The 12,168-nt window shown below is 38.0% G+C and overlaps 1 long non-coding RNA gene across 1 annotated transcript; it reads left to right on the top strand.

The window, feature by feature from the left end:
- The first annotated feature begins 7,418 nt into the window (after positions 1–7,418).
- LOC119560589 lies at positions 7,419–8,121 on the top strand. The gene is made up of 3 exons (XR_005221032.1): positions 7,419–7,493; positions 7,808–7,950; positions 8,013–8,121. It is a non-coding gene; the product is annotated as an uncharacterized LOC119560589 (long non-coding RNA).
- Positions 8,122–12,168: the final 4,047 nt, after the last annotated feature.

The following is a 12,168-nucleotide window of genomic DNA, read 5'->3' as shown; positions in this document are numbered from 1 at the left end:
TTGATAAATATTTAATTATATTTTCGTAGCCATTTCTGATGCCATTTTCGCATCCAATCCGCTTTTTACCCCTCATTCCCATCCCTCAGCACGAAGGCCTCCTTTCCACTTGGGCTTCTAAATTCATTCATTTGATTAATCACGGGCCAACGATATGAAATGCTTCACACACTTTCTGGTCGAGAGATCAAAGACAAGATCTTGGCCGCTCCAATCGTATTCCCGATCCCAGTGATTGAAACTATTCGCGCATTATGTCTAAATAAACAAACAGTAAACCAAAAGAAACTTCGATCCATATCCATCGATCCCGTTTGAGTTCCCAATTCGAATCCATCCAAAAACAGAATTTGTTGCTCGAGCGGTTGGTAAAATGCGAGGCATGTGTGGGTGGAAAATTTATTTGAAAAACAATTTTCATGAAAAGTATGCGCACACAAAACTGACAGCTTTTGGTGTAAGAGAAAAATCAACAAACTTGCCCGCGCGGGGATTATAAATCTGCAATCCACACTGACCCGAAGAATCGGAGGTCTGAAGTGGGTGCTATGCGATTTTCAGGCTCGGCCGAGGAATTTGTAATCATTTCAGTAGGCTGAAAAAATCGTTTTTACAGACTTGTTTGGTTAGTTATTCGAAGCTTATTTAAAGATTTTGGGATTTGCACATACCTAACTGTTTGATAATCAAAAAAGATATTTCTTGGGATTATTGCACAACGGACACAAGTCCATCAGCATGCTTGATTTAAGATATTTCAAGATCTAAGAGATTTAAATATTTTTTATTGAGTTTTAAAAAACATGTAATTTTATATTCAATCTTAATGCACTTAAAATGTGTTAACTAATAAAACCCCAAAAAAGAATTAGTTCCAGAAATTATCCCTAAACAATTATATTTTGGAAGTCACAATGATATTATTTTCCCATTGATCTGAATTTTTGTTATTATTATAATTAATGTAGATTGTATGTTTAAGAAGTCTTAAATTAATTGTCAATAACCTTGCAAACTTAAAACAAAATATTTTATTTTCCATTTAAATTCAATACCATCTTTGCTAGTATAAACTAAGTATTTTGTCAGTTTGTATGTGGCATCGCCCGACAAAGCAAAGTAAAGGTCTCTTGCTAAAAGGACCCGCCCTGTCAAAAGCCTATCCCAACATTTATCACATAGGAGCTGCCTGCCTCCCCTCTAATAAATCCCCATAAATATTTCGAGCTGCTTACGCACACGACCTGAGGTGCAGGATGATATTGGAACTGGGATTGGGATTGGGATTGGGCATCGGGGCATCGGGGGCACCTGTCGCCACAGCATAAATTCAGGCACACTCAATTGAGCGGCGGCCCATGCAAGCAGATCCATTTTCATTAGCGCAAATGCGGGGCGTTCCGCAATGGGTCTGCCGACATGCCAAAAAGTGCAGCCATCAGACTTATTTACGGCTCCGATGGCGGCGGATCCCACCTCCACCACCAAACCATTCTCCCACAAAACTGAGAGAAATGTGTTCTAATAGGCTATATTTTTTTTAGCCCCAACCACTTATTGTCTTTACAGTCATAATACAAACAATAGATCCTTAAAATATCTTATATGCTACCACCTATAATACTTTTATAGACCTTTTAACAATATAATCTTATTTTAATTTTACATTTGTTTAGAAACAGTAAACTACATATCCAGAAGTTATATGTATGAGATATTATCATAATTCGGTATTTTCTCATGCATTTTGGGTCATATTTAGGATATCTTTTGTGATAAAAGCACCTATACTTAAGATCTTTAGCCCTTTTTGATCTCATTTTTCCCAGTGCACCCACGATTCAGATTTATGCGCCACGACGCTGCGCCAGCTGAAAATCAAAGCCAAGTATGGGTCCATAAATAAATATCGGTCGAGGCGGCTAAATCAAATTTGATTGCACATATCGAGCATCGGACATCGGACATCGCCCGGTTTTTTGGCTACCTGAGAGTTGGCAATTAGTTATTCGAAACATTTTTGGACCGCGGCCGAGATAACACGTGCAAAGTCGTGGGGTCGAGGGCTGCGGGGGCATTTGTATCTTAACCGCATTTGGATGGACCATGTCCATCTTCATCTTGAACTTTTTCGTTGGCCCGTTTTTCTGTGTGCTGTGCTGTGTGAGAAGCCGATTGGGAATTGAGTCGGTTGGATTATAATTTGCATATTAATTACGTTGCTGCGGCCGACTGAACTGCGCTGAACTTTTGCTTCGACAGCGTCTAATCTGTAACCCCCAAAAAATTAAAAAAAGATTAATTTAAAGCGATCAATGAACGCCATTTGCTCATTAGCCGGGTCCACACGGATCTCTCGGAACTTCTGGGCAAAACGAGCTTTTCTGTGTATCTTTTTTTTTGGCGGCAGGGAAGCCAATCAAAAATTTAAATGAAGCTGCAAAGTTCGAAAACTAAGCTAAAATGTTTTTGTCGATTCTGGTAAATTAATCCGAAAAACCAAAAACAACAACAAAATTCAAATCTTAGCTATTTTTGTTTGCTTACGCATATGTTAACAATCGTTTTTGTGCAAAAACTGAATTTGCAAAAAAGCAAAAATTAAATATTTTAAAGAAAATTAAGAAACTGTCTGAAAGGCAGACGTTTGAGACATATATTTGGGCCACAGAATTTGTTAACAGTCTCTTCCGGAGTTATAAAGGCTTAGAATTTTTTTAAATCTTATCTAATCTAAAAAATATTTGTTTTAGTAACAATAAATCTTTCTTAAGATAAATAAAATTGATTCCATAAGACCTTAAAGAAAACAATAAATAGATTTTGTACCTTTTAAGACATAAACTTAAGTTTGAAGCCATCCAAAATGTGATCTTCAATTTCGAAACGCACTGTTTAAGTAGAGGTCCCCCTGAATTTTTGGCCAAACAAAGGTCAGCATTATCATCCGTAACGAATTGCCTTTGAATAGTCAAATCAAGTTCATGGGATTCTCGGCTGGTGTAAGAAAGTCAAACCGACGATATTATAGAGACCGAATTTGACTTTTAAATGCCAATGAAGTTTCCAGTCCGATGCGGTCACATGAGCTAATGTATTAAATTTGGTCTGGATTGGATTGGGTCGATTTCGATTTGGGTTATTGACTTTAACCCCATCATTAGGTGCGCATACTAATCAAAAAGATCGCTCTGCGACATTGGCAGACGAATTAGTCAAGATCCTGAAAGTGGTGCCTGGCATGCAAGCACATTAATTATGTAAATCACCCATCTAGATAGATGGAGATTACTAGCCTTTACAAGCCCAGTACACCGCGTGTGTGATTGGCAAATGTGAGACCACATTATCCGCAATTGCAGCTGCGGATGGCGGATATATTCGCTGCGGATCTTTGACCCTACTCGAGCCGAGCCTCCCCAAAAAGTCGAAAAGTGGAAAAGCCAAGTGACGTGATGAATAGCGTGCTAATTGTTGACAGACAAGCGGCAAAGCGCATGAATGTCAATGTACAACAAAACACATTTGATTGAGATCGCTGGTCGGCACCAAAGAAAAAAAAAACAAAATACAAGGATATGTGAAAGGGATACCCTGCAGTTGGTGGTTGACATTGAGCCGCCTAACTCGTCACAAATTTCAGGTTTATCCTGCGCTTACCCTTCCACTCCGATCCTGAACTTTGATGCCACTGAGTTGGTGGATGGAGTGTCCTTAAGGTAGCTAGTTCTTGTTTGGAAATATAGCTAAAAAATAGCATAACCAAATCTAGATACAAAAATATATTGAATAAATACAAAGGGATGTGTCTTAAATAAGTATACGATTTTAAGATAACAGATTTATATTTTTTAATGACTGTTACTAAAGTTTTCTTATTTGTTTTTAAAGAAGTTAATATTGCACAGAAAGAAATATTCAAGAACATTGTTCTTGAATTGAGAACAATCGTTCTTAAAAACCGTCTAAGTACAATTTGGTATCAATGTTCTCAATATTAGAACGAAATGGTGAGAAGGGAAAAGTTTAATTGAGTTTATTTAACAACTTTTTGATAAGTATATACTACTGACTGGACTAATAGTTTATTTGTTGAGATATACTATGTAAGTACCGCCAAATCAACTTGATTCGAGCAAAATAAAAATAATTTCAACTTCAAAGATGTTGTTCTATTTTGAACAACATTTTCAACTCAGATGAGAATGTCAGAATTTTCTCTGTGTGGTTGTCTTCATCTATACAAGATCCTTATACAAATTTGTTCTTTTTAAAATAATTTATTTTTAAATAAATTTTGTAACTAATTATAATATAAATCCCTTTAGGCACAGCTAGAAAATAGCCACTTTGTCAGCTCTGTGTTGCTCCTGCTGCTGCATCCATTGAATACGAAATTGACTCTGAGTTTTTGACAATTATTAGTTGAACGCATGTTGAGTTTGCTCTTTTGGCTGCCTTCCATTTGTTTTTCCAAGCGCAAAATTGTTTGTTGTTTGTTCGTCAATTGAAATGCAGGAAGAGCGGGTCGCCTGGAAAGCTGTTTTCTGAGGCTGTTTTTGTTCCGAACTTCCTGCGATTGTTCACAGTCTCGCCGGGCTGACAGATCTGTGACAGCCCCCGAACTCGCATCTGATGGATGCCACTTGGGCCATTGTTCCGTTCGGCAAGTGCTAATGTGCTGCCCGCGCTGCGGAAATGTTTCATTTTCTGCCTGGCCAGGCCGAGCAGATTTGGATTTTGATTCGGATTCTTGTTTGGATTCTGCGGCCTATTCGAAATTGTTAATCAGCCGATTGCCTGCTGGCACCCATTCAAATTCAAATTTTACCATTTTCCAAATTCAATTTAAGTTTCCGTTTCGTTTGTTAGGCACACTGATAGAAAACCGTGAATAAAAAATTATGCATTTGATATGCTTTTATTCATGGCGTTAAGCAATTTCAAGTACACATTGTAAAAACCTGCCACGCAAGCTGGGTTGAATTTTATTACAATAAATTAATTACATATTCTTGTCAATTTCAAATTATTATTAATTTATTGACAGCTTCTATAAATATATAAATTTCTCAGGGTTTTGCAACAAAGATTAAATATATATTATAAATCTCTATGTGCTTAAAGTATTTTTGAAAGGGGTTGTCTGTACTTAAAAACAAAAATATATGAAAAGTTGACTCAATTGGCTAAACTAGTTAATAAGTTAAGGAGGAAATTAATAAAAAATTATTTAGTTTGGATTTCAGTTTTATTTAAAATCACAACTTAAGGAAATTGTTTGAATTTAGGTATAGTACATTAAATTACTTATAAATTGACAATTAAGTTTAAGTTTGTTACCTATATTTTGATTATAAATGAAAGGTGGCCCACAAAGAGTTTTTGAACATTTTGTATGTGTTAAGGAAAGGGATCCTGATAAAACCACGGCTTCAATCCTCAATTCTCCCTCAGTGTATCCCAAAAAAAAAAGAACAAATCGAAAGGACACTGCTACCCTGATTTGGTCCAATCGTAATCCCCGAGACATGTGCAATGCGCTCTGTTTGTGTGAAAGTCAAACGCAAAGTAGGGAAAGCAAATGCCAAGGAGGAAAACCGAGAAGAAAAGAATAAAGGAAGGGAAAAAAGATTTAATGTCGACTTTGGGTGATTTATTGCCAACAAAATTGCGTCCAGACCAGCGCTCTTGTTGAGTGCAACGCAGCGAGTGAGTGTATAGAAAATAGAATTGAAATAAAAGGCGCACAGGCAGCAGGACACACAGAACGCAGGAACAGATATATCCAAAGATACAGATACAGTAACCGAAAGAGACAATTTGGTTCACTTCGAAGGAAGGGATGGAGATGGGGAACAGAGGATGGTATCTCAAAAAGACCCGAGATTTTAAGATGGAACTAATAGCATTAAAAACTTGCGTAAATGCACAAAGATAATTTCTATTTTTGAGGGTGTGAAATGTATACACACAGAGGACAACGGGAGAAAGTGTATTTGGGGTCGAGCGATATAGATAGACCCAGAAGATGGCATCGAGGTCGGAATCGAAACTCGAATCTTTAAATCTCTGCATCCGAGCAGCGTGAGAAATTTGTTGCTGTTCTTAATTTTAATTTCTTTTGTATGAAGGCGACAGAATGGTTTCTTTTCTTTTTGGGGCATCCTGGTAATAGATCAAAATATGTTTGGGACAAGGGGAGATCAATTTGTGCGGGTGGGTGGAGAAGAATTTCTAAAAGTCACAACTTGGGGGACGACATAGGTACCGGCGAATTGTTTTGAATAATTCAAGATTGTTTGCTCCTCTCGACTTGATTAAAAATGTATTGAGCACAGCTGCGTATTCGTGGGATACATTTGCACTTTGCACTCCCCATCAGGCATTTTAATTATTTATACCTCCACCAATTACTGGGGTCACTGGAAATTAGCTAATTAAATAAAAAGGTAAAGTCCGGGTATTTCCTGCATGTGACAAAAATTGCGTAGGAGTAAAGAGTGGGGGCAGGACTTTGAGGGTTAAGGGTCTGGGGCTTAATGGACTCAAAATATTTGGGAATTCTTGGGCTGAATGATTTATGCCTTGCCCAGATTCACTCCAGAAGTGACAATTGCTTTGGGGTTAATTAAAATGGATAGGCCGGGGATTCATTCGGTATTTGTATTTTTGGGGGACCCCTATAAATCACAGCGACTTGAAGATACAAGGGAGCTCATACTTTTACCAAAGAGTTTTTATAAGTTAATACAACTTTTTAAAGCGCAAGATTAAAATAATTTTTTTTACCTGTGACAAATGGCATATAATATACAAAAAAACCGAAGTATATAAAACGATTGTGGATATAATGTAAAATGTTAGATATACACTTAAATTTTCTAATTACACAATTTCTGGTACTTCATATTAGTGATACAGTCTTAACGATAAGGATACAAATTGTAAGATATTATTGCAATCATTATTTTTTTAAGTTTTTCCTAAGAGATGTTTTCCGAGTTACCTGCAGAATTCGTTTTTAACTCTCGGTAAAAAATATACCTTTGGTTCTGTTGTTTTAGTTCCCTGCTAATGAACCCCGCGAAAAGCGGAAAGTGTTTAAATCAATATCAGGGCCAATATCTACTTATCGTCATGTGGGAAGAGCCCAAAGCCAGAAGCAGGGACTGAGACCTCAGGTCTCCGAGTTTGGCCAGCTGGTCAAGTGAATCAAGTGAATCGACGGCGAAAGATACACAGAGAAATACACAACATGTTCTTTATATACGAACGTTGGCGATGGCAAAAACCAAATCCCACTAATGTGCTTAAATAAATTTTGCCAGCGTTTAAGCCAATTAGTCCGTCGGACATTTTACTTCTTGTCAACTTTGTTAGCGGTACTGCTGGCCGCTTTTGGGGTCGCAGTCGCAGCCCACTTGCAACTCGGCTTGAATCTGCTGACAACGTGCCTCGGATTCGGATTCGGATTCCCTGCTCCCCCCCTGGTAAACCCTCCAGATACTTCTTTATTTTATTTTTTTTTTATTTTTTTTTTGCCTTTTCTGCTCATTTTTTTCTCGGCCAGTGCTTATGCAGCAAAAGTCCGTGGGATTAAAATTGTATCTCTGCTCTGTCGGCTGCCGCTTTTCATGCCCTTTTACGCATTTTTGCCATTTTGCTTTAGCCTTGTATCTGTTCTTGTTTAAGCCCTCTCTTATTTTTTTTTTGTATTTTTCGGGATTATTGAAGTGCAATTAAGCTAAAATGTCAACGTGGAAAAAATTAATCGTTATACTACCCTTTTTATGGCTTCCCCCAGAGGTTCTTTTTTTCAGTTTTGTTCTTTTAACTCATTTGGGGTCCTCTCGTCTAATTCATGTACATGTCAAAAATCGTCGTTGCATTATGAGAGTCGAGAGTTGGATCCAGATATATAACTGAAGTCGCCGACGGATTTGGTCAGTAAGTAAGATTCCTGTCCGCCGTCTGCGTAATGATTTGTAATTTATGATTTTCGGCTCCAGCCAAAGGCTATCTTATCACCAAAAACAGCAGCAGCAGGAGCAGAAAAACAAAAAACAGAAAACCGAAAAGAAACAGCAGAAGCAGACTGACTGCAATTGTTTGTCCAGATACAGATATAGATACTCGGATACTCAGATACTCGGAAAGTCGGATACTACCCATGGCTGCAACGTTAATCGGCGAGTTAACATTTTATCGCTACTGTTCTGGCACTATGCAAATATGTGCTCCTAAAAACGGATCCCCAGATATAATGACAAGAGGAGAACACAGTCTCTGTGTCCCTCCAAAGGCAAGCTCAAATATTTTTGTGTTTGCTGCACGGCTCTGCGCGTTGACAGATTTGAGGGGCAATAAATCTCGGTCGGTTTACTATATATACATATATATATATACTCACCCACTCCCACACCCACTCACTATAAATTTTTATCACAATATCTGAGCGGGAATGTTTAGAAGGCAGTAATTTTGTTATCTTGTCAGGCCAGTGTACGACACGTCCACCTATTTGTACAATATCTATCTGGGGATGGGTACGGGGGGTTTGAGTAGTCGGTAGTCGCATTACTGGAATCGGTAGTTACTATCTATATGAGATATCACCGGGCCAGCCATGACGTTGGGTCTCCTTGTCGCATTATGTCAATGACGACAGCAGCGCCATGAATGTGCAGTGATTGTTTAGCTTGGTAATTATACAATGTAGGCACCCACTCTACGTAGTACCCATACCCATTCCTGTACCCCTGGAAATCTGGAAGCCCCAGTTCTGTCGCAAATGATGAAATCACAGGGACAAGTGCCTGTCTACCTGGCGGAAGGTGGATCTCTTGGCGTGGGAACGTGATAAGGTGCTCAGATTAGCCCTGAATTGATTCCATTTATGAGTAAAATTCAGAGGATCTCTATAAGAATTATTAAAATATTTCGAAATTTTTGAGGAAAAGTAAAATGTTTGGTTATCCCCCGAAAATAAAAAATATCTTGGGAGATATAAACCTTTATAAGTATCATACAAATACCCCTGATGATAAAGATCCCTGAACCAATACTATTTAGTATAAGCAAAATAAAGATTATTTAAACAAAATGATATCTTGTCACTTTTGTCACCCTCTCTACATTTTATAAGGATTTATTTATGTAGTTTTTTGACTTTATCAAAATATCCCAGCCAAACCACATATTTCCCCAACCTTTTAACCTTCTACCCCATTAAATTTCCTGTCTAGTTGTAGCTCCCACCCACCTGAGCTATTTTAGATCTTTATCAAGTAACAGATATGAATGTCCAATGTCGTTATGACGAAGTGGCCATGTCCCCGTCCCAAGTTAAACATAATTTTTTGCACCTAACAAATATCCCCAACGCCGTGTCCATGTCGCCAGCATGGCTATCAGCTTTGGGCCATCTGCTTAGGTGATGATATTTAGTTGACATCAGCCTGCTACTCTGACACGCCCCCTAAACCGACCTCCGCCCATCTTTAACCTTGGTTATGACAGACAGGCACGCACAGCTCATGGAGACACATTGGAGGCCATAGAAATCACGTGTCTCAATTGTTTTTGGCGATTTTAATGGGCCCGAAAATAGGAAAAGGGCCGGGCATAAATTAAATTTGAATAAAAAACCAATTCGTCTTCGTTAGCCGGGGGTCAAGCGATCCGACGGAGACCCCGAAAAACAGAACAACAAAAAACAGTTATGACATTTGGCCAAGTAGAACAAATGGAGAAGCGGTCAGGCTAAGTGACCGCAACGCCCACGCAGAACCTTGAAGGACCCAAAACTTATTCCAACTGCGTTACCGAAAAAATGGGTAATTGCTTAATTATGAAAATTCCCTTTGTAACGCCCCGGAGTGCGTGAGGGCCGGAAAAATGGGGCTGGGCCGTGGTCAGCCGCATTTTTACAAGCAATTGCCAGTGGTCCGAACCATCAACCATCAGCCATCTACCATCTGGCCATCCATCCCGAGCGGCGGCACTCTAATTAAATTATCAAAAATTCATACTGACAGCGGGCCAGGGATCGCGCCGTCGACGGATTCTCCATATTGACTTCGATACACTGGCGAAAAATTCCAAAGGTGATTAAAAAATAATGGATAATCTTAATGTGTCCTTTATGATGATTTAAATGCCTGATAATGGCTATGGTATCCTCTTCTAGAAGTAAATATCATACTAATTTCTCCAAAAGTATACTATCCTTAACTAATATTGCAAATGAAAAACGTACACCAAGATGTCGGAAAAATTATAGAATAACAAAAAATTAAATTTGAAAAGTAATCTAAGATATCAGTATATCAGGAATCGTTTTTCCTAATTCTAGAATATTCAAAAAGGCAAATAAGTACTTATATGAAAAGATTATTTAAAATATTTTTATTCCCCATTTCAATTATTTTGTAAGTTTTGCCAATAAATATACTGATCCTAAGATTATTATAATTCCGGATTGGAGTTGAGAATATTTTTTCTTTTTTAAGAAAATGTTTTTCTAAATTAATTATATGATATATAAATAATACTACTTATAAATGATGTGATCAATAATAGTATAATAAAATATAATTTTCTTGAATTTTCTTTATACTCCATTTTTCTTAGTGCACCTACACGACCAGCTCATTAATTCGCATGTAGTTTAGCTCATCCTTCGGCCGCCTGGTGACATTCATTTGCCGGCTAAATGCTTTCTGACATTGTTTAATTGCCATGGCTGTTGGTTGTTGGCCTGTTGGCTCCTGGTCTCGGCTTTTTTCACTTTTTAGCTCTGGGGAACCCTGCCTTATCGGCCGATGGACATTTGATAAATGATTGCGCCTGCAGTTTGCGTTTCAATTTGTTTACCTTCCTGCTGCAGGAGGCGGTGTTTTTCGGTGTGCCCAAAGTGTCATCCGTCGCGTTGACAGCTGTCAAAATTGTGTGGCGCTGGCGCTGTGAGCAAAATCGATAGGCGGACTACCAGTTGCCACTGGGTTTTCAGCGAGCTTTTCTCTCGATTTTCCCAAGTCTGCGCAGAGAGATGAGCTTCCGCTCAGCATCAACATCTCACCAAAAATGCCAAACACAATAACAATAAAAAAAACATGCAGAAGAGAGTTCGCACATCCTTTGTTTACAATGAACAACTCCAGCAATTTGGGAGGATGCTGCTCCTTTTGGGGCTGCAGGACATTCGTTGATGACGGGCCCGGAGCAAATTCTCCGGAGAGGAGAGTCCTGCATATATGCTATTCCGATTCCGATTCCGTGTGTTCGTATGCGAGTGTTGAGCGCAAAGTGTCAACGCGTGCTTTGGCATTCTTCTACGGCTCTTTTTTGCCCCGGTTTCCCCCCCTATTTTTCCCCTCCGGTTTTCCACCAGAGTTCCAAGTCGAATGCCGGGCATATGGCAATCGATGGGCGCATTGGCAACGCTCAGTTGTATAAATATTTTATTTATGCAAAAATCCCATCTGTTGTACTCGTACCTTAAGCCGGGGGTTTTCTTATCAACGAAGGGTTCTTATCGGCCAGGGGTTGCAATTTTAGTATTACGTTTTATTGTGCGTCGTATAGGTGAAGGGAAACATTCTATTAATATTTTAAGGGTATTCGGGAATGTGTTACAACTCTTATGTATCAAGGAATTTGTACCTTTTTTTTGATACTCCAAATAGAATAGTAGCATATTATAGTATTGTACTCCAACTTTCTTGCCTAAGAAATATTTTTAATGTGTCCTAGAATTTTTAAAATTTGTAGGATACCTACACTATACAAATATAAAGAAATTATTGGGATTTCTCTTTTATTAAAAAAAAAATATTTTTTTAAAGAAATTTAATAAATTAAATTTGTATATTTTTAAAATGGATATATTTCTCAAATTAAAAAAATCTTAGGAATATATGAAAATTATTAAATAATAATAGGTAATCAATTCGAAGTACTTCATCTGAAATATAGTCCCATTTTTAAAATTTCAATGAATATGAAAAATGTCTTAAACTTAATTTATAAATGGAACATTTTCTTAAAGCCAAGCTGTATCTTTAAAATGTGTTCCATTATTTTATGACATTTTTATGTAGTTTGTCTTTGGGTTGATCCCAATATTTGAAGAGCATTCCCAAGGTCGTCTTCGAAATTGGCAAG

This window comes from Drosophila subpulchrella, chromosome 3R (genome assembly GCF_014743375.2).
Source record: "Drosophila subpulchrella strain 33 F10 #4 breed RU33 chromosome 3R, RU_Dsub_v1.1 Primary Assembly, whole genome shotgun sequence".
Classification (NCBI taxonomy): domain Eukaryota; kingdom Metazoa; phylum Arthropoda; class Insecta; order Diptera; family Drosophilidae; genus Drosophila; species Drosophila subpulchrella.
The sequence above is the reverse complement of the archived record's forward strand: the minus strand, read 5'-3'. Positions and strand labels throughout refer to the sequence as shown.